We start from the raw sequence: 5,000 nt of genomic DNA on the forward strand, positions 1-5,000 counted from the left end.
CGTGCGTGCGTGTGTGCGTGCATGCGTGCATCAGTGCGAAGTGATGTGAGTTGTGTGAGCTGTGTGTGCGTGCGCGCTTGCGTGAATGTGTGCGTGCGTGCGTGCGTGCATGCGTCCGTCCGTCCATCCGTCCGTCCGTCCTTCCGTCCGTCCTTCCGTCCGTGCGTGCGTGTGTGCGTGCATGCGTGCATCAGTGCCTGTTGATGTAGAACTCCTCAAGCCAGGAAGAGGAAGAGGAGGTAACAGATTCGTGGAGGGGATCACACATTCATCTTTCTCTGTCTGTCTGTCTGTCTGTCTGTCTGTCTGTCTGTCTGTCGTTCTCTCTCTCATACTTATGCTATGCCATCTTTTCATTTTTTTCTGTCTATTTTTACACAATGTATTTCTTCCTCTCTTGTGTCACCTCCCCACCGCCTCACTCTTCTTCTCCATCTCTCTCCTCCCCTCTCTCCCTCCCTCTCTCTCTCTGTCTCTCTCCTCCCCTCATTCCTCATGCCGATGAGAAGAGATGGCCCTGATGATTACCAAGTACAATGACTCCACAAGGAGAGTCTGAATCTCAATATCGAGACTCCACACAAACTAATCCACACAGCCAAACTCCCTATCAACAGGATATTTAAAAGAACTTCAGACCCTCTCTCTCTCTCTCATCCTTCTTGTTTTCTCTTCCACCCTCCACCCTCTCCCTGTCTCCTCTTTTCCTTTTATCTCACATTATACCATCATTTTTCAATTTATCCTTTTACTTCTATAACACTCTCTCTCTTACTCTCTTATTTTACCTACCCACCACTGTCTCCCTCTCTCTCTCTCTCTCTTATTTAATAAAAAGACCTGGAGACCCTTGAGGGCTTCTGTATGAGGTATGAGTTACCTGCTTCTTCTTAACATGCTAAGCTGTTGCTGAGTGACTCCTGTATGGATACATGATCCCCTTATCTGTATTCCTAAGTAGGCTCACTAGATGGATGCTCTGGCCAAGAGCGATGCTCTGGGCTTTGTTTGATAGTCCTGTTTACATTATCCAGTATTAAGACACATCTGCACATCGTGTGTGTGTGTGTGTGTGTGTGTGTGTGTGTGTGTGTGTGTGTGTGTGTGTGTGTGTGTGTGTGTGTGTGTGTGTGTGTGTGTGTGTGTGTGTGTGTGTGTGTGTGTGCGTGCGTGCGTGCGTGCGTGCGTGCGTCTGTGTGTCTGTGTGTGCGTGTGTGTCTGTGTGTGTGCGTGCATGTGTGCGTGCTTCGTCATCTGGCCGAAAGGGTTCCTTGAGACATCCAATGTGGAAGTAATCACACTTGCTAGCTACTACTGCTAAATCTTGACTTAATTGTCAGGCATTCAAAGAGAATTAAATATTAATGTTGGTCCAGTGGGATCCATGAGAGGGAGAGAGAGGGCATTTGCAAATTAGTTTGCCGATTATTACCTTGTTATGTGGTTCCTGTTTCCAGGGGATTTAATGAAATCTTGTTCTCTCTCTGTCTCTCTCCCCCTCTTTACTTCACTCTCACTTGGCTCTCTGTGTACTGTCTATCTATGTGGTCTGTCTATCTCTCTCTCTCTCTCTCTCTCTCTCTCTCTCTCTCTCTCTCTCTCTCTCTCTCTCTCTCTCTCTCTGTCTTTGTCTTTCTCTCTGTTCTCTTTCTCTGCATCTTCATTTTGCTGGTGAAGATAAACAAGTGACAAGTGAATGTAACTACGTATGTCTTGTTTTGGTTGTTTGAAGATTGTTTCACCTACATAGAGCTCGGCGCAATTACTGCCTTTTCCTTTGAAGGGCAGTATGGCTGGAGACTGTTTACCTCTCCACGCAAGCACACATGGAAAAACCCAACTCACACTTATGTATGTGTGCGACTGAAAATTGAGTCTCAGTCCAATGGGGATGCAAGATAAACTGAAATTATAACAAGCACACCAAGACAAGAAAATAAGATTAAAATTAGCTTTGTTTTTTGCAAAAAAAAGAAAACTAAATAAATAAGATACATACATATATTTCAAGATAGTGTTATTCAGAAAAAACGAATCAGCGAGTTCATCATGAAGACAGACCAATGATACACCTCCTTGAGACAGACAGACAGACAGACAGACAGACAGACAGACAGACAGACAGACAGACAGACAGACCAACAGACAGACACACACGCACGCACGCACGCACGCACGCACGCACGCACGCACGCACGCACGCACGCACAGCCTTACAGGGTGCTTCCATGTTAAGTAGGTAGAAAGACAGAACTTGGACTCATCTCCTTAAGACCTCCTTTTTAGCAGTAGCTTTCCAACAGCAGAGTCTTCCCAATTCCCCTTTTAATATTTCACTGCCCCTTAGGCAAAACAGCCGTCTGCCAGTGCTAATTGTGATCCAAGCCAGGGAGATTTTGGAACTGCCTGATATCTTGGATAGCTCACCACAGGCCAAACTTCTTCCAGCTCCTGCAGACTAACCTTCAGTTTCTTGAGTGGCTGTCATCTGTAGGCTGGCACACCAGAACACTCAATTATTTCTTAAAAGGCAGAGTACTGGCAGGGTATCACAAGTGGCCTCACGATGCCAAAAGGCATTTTTCGTCAGAACTGAGCTCAGACTGGAAATTGGCTGTATAATAACTAATTTGCCTTGAGACTTAATGTCAATGCCTTCACTCTTACCACGTTAACCCATTGTGTCCTGGAGCGACATATAGGCTGCACTAAGGTTCTTGACATTTGAGCTGTTTTATCAAGAATGTGGGAATGTTAGAGCTGAATGATCACATTCTAATGCAAAATGAGGGTCCTAGCTTTTAGATGGAAGTTATTTTATGATTTTATGTGCTTCGGAGGCTGAGATATTTAGGTTTTAAAAGGGAGAGGGCACCTTTTTCCGAAAAAGGGCTTAGGCATTGCTTTGACTATTACACTTTCAACCTATTTAAATGAGCATGGAGTGATTTTCCTCATTCAATATTAGGGCCAGTGTCTAAACGTTGGCTTTAAAATGCATTTACACGTTGCAGAAAAAGTTACCAGTGTATTTATGTTGCTTGCTACAGGCAAAATGAAATAAATGAATGATCTCAGAGCCATGAAGAATAGCAAACAAAACAAACACAACTCACACATGCATGCAGTGCCTGGGAATCACGTTAGAGCGAGTTAGGTTGCCAATGGCAGATGGCGGTCAGTAAAGCATGACACTGTAAAACTGTGCTCAGTGAATTTACAAAGGGAACACACACAGAGAGAGAGAGAGAGAGAGAGAGAGAGAGAGAGAGAGAGAGAGAGAGAGAGACAGACAGACAGACAGACAGAGAGAGAGAGACAGAGAGAGAGAGAGAGAGAGAGAGAGAGAGACACAGACAGACAGACAGACAGACAGAGAGGAAAACACCCACGTTGACCAAAATTGGATTCGAACTGCAACACATCACATAATCCATTCATCCCTCTAACCACCCTCACACACAAAGTATCACACAAATTCTCCAGGCTCCCAGGCATTCTCCAGGCACACACGACAGCGTGTGCGTGTGTGTGTGTGCGTGTGCGTGTGCGGGAGTGTGTGTGTATGTGTATGTGCCTGTGTGTGTCTGTGTGTGTTTGTGTGATAGTGAGAGACAGAGAGAGAGAGAGAGAGAGAGAGAGAGAGAGAGAGAGAGAGAGAGAGAGAGAGAGAGAGAGAGAGAGAGAGAGAGAGAGAGAGAGAGCAAGCACAGACAAAATGCCGCACAGAGGACAGAATATAAGATGAGAGTCTCCCAAAGACCCAGAGAAAAATACATTTGGAAAATGAAAGTGAAACTCAATTCTCACAGACAGCTGACATCTTAAAGCAAATAAGAGGCAGAAAACAGAAAAATCCAGGGTCCCACAAACAATAATGAAACTGCATGCACTGGGTGGTACAGTAAAGAAGAGACATGGAGAGTAGAATACAAGAGTAATTGTTTAAATACTAAATAAATTGTATAAATAATTGCATGTGAAGAAAGAAAGAAAGAAAGAAAGAAAGAAAGAAAGAAAGAAAGAAAGAAAGAAAGAAAGAAAGAAAGAAAGAAAGAGAGGTACGGTACTTTACTGATGAGTATCCATGCTAGGGGTAGTGGAACCAGAGGAGCATAGTCAGAGTCAGCCATCTGGCATGGCGGGCATTTCCCGGTGGGCCCCGCACTCTCATGGGCCCCTATTTTCAGATTATTATTTTTAAAAATTAACATTTCTGAAAATAGGGGCCCACGAGGGTGCAAGGCCCACCGGTGGGTCAGTTCTGCGCCACTAATTATGAGGGGCCCCTTTAAGCCTAAAGTGCCTCGGCCCTAGAGTAGAGTGGCGTGGAGTATCCAGGCCAGACTAGTGGAACCAGAGCAGCATAGCCAGAGTAGTGGAGCGTGGAGTATCCAGGCCAGGCTAGTAGAACCAGAGCAGCGTAGCCAGAGTAGTGGAGCGTGGAGTATCCAGGCCAGACTAGTGGAACCAGAGCAGCATAGCCAGAGTAGTGGAGCGTGGAGTATCCAGGAGTAGTAGAACCAGAGCAGCGTAGCCAGAGTAGTGGAGCATGGAGTACAGTATCCAGGCCAGACTAGTGGACCCAGAGCAGTGTAGCCAGTGTAGTGTAGTGTCACAGTGGGTTTACATACAGTGTTGAATCTCGCCCTCCAACCCGTGCCTGCAGTTCACCTAGAGAGCGCTGTCGAGACAGCAGAGCCCATAAGGCTGGCGCTAATAACTGACAATTGTGCTCGCTGTCGGCTGAAACTTGACAATATTATTGTAAGTTCCGAGAAACGAATGTGGATGTAAATGAAATGTACAATAACCTGAGAGTTATGTCCTTCTGATTTCTTACAGCATTGGCATTTATGAGTCAGGCTCCGCTAGCATCTTGCTAACAAAATTGCTTTACGGCCGTCGTGATCACAGCAATGCAGCCGGCCGACCAATCCAAACACAGTGTGTGAAGCCACTCGTGACGTCATATTGACAATAAAGACGTATTTTACAAA

The 5,000-nt window shown here is 45.5% G+C and overlaps 1 protein-coding gene across 1 annotated transcript in view; it reads right to left on the reverse strand.

The window, feature by feature from the left end:
• The window catches only part of LOC134445522 (VPS10 domain-containing receptor SorCS3-like), a 219,938-nt gene that overhangs the window by 115,443 nt on the left and 99,495 nt on the right, over positions 1-5,000 (reverse strand). The window lies entirely within an intron of this gene.

Source organism: Engraulis encrasicolus, chromosome 1 (assembly GCF_034702125.1).
Source record: "Engraulis encrasicolus isolate BLACKSEA-1 chromosome 1, IST_EnEncr_1.0, whole genome shotgun sequence".
Classification (NCBI taxonomy): domain Eukaryota; kingdom Metazoa; phylum Chordata; class Actinopteri; order Clupeiformes; family Engraulidae; genus Engraulis; species Engraulis encrasicolus.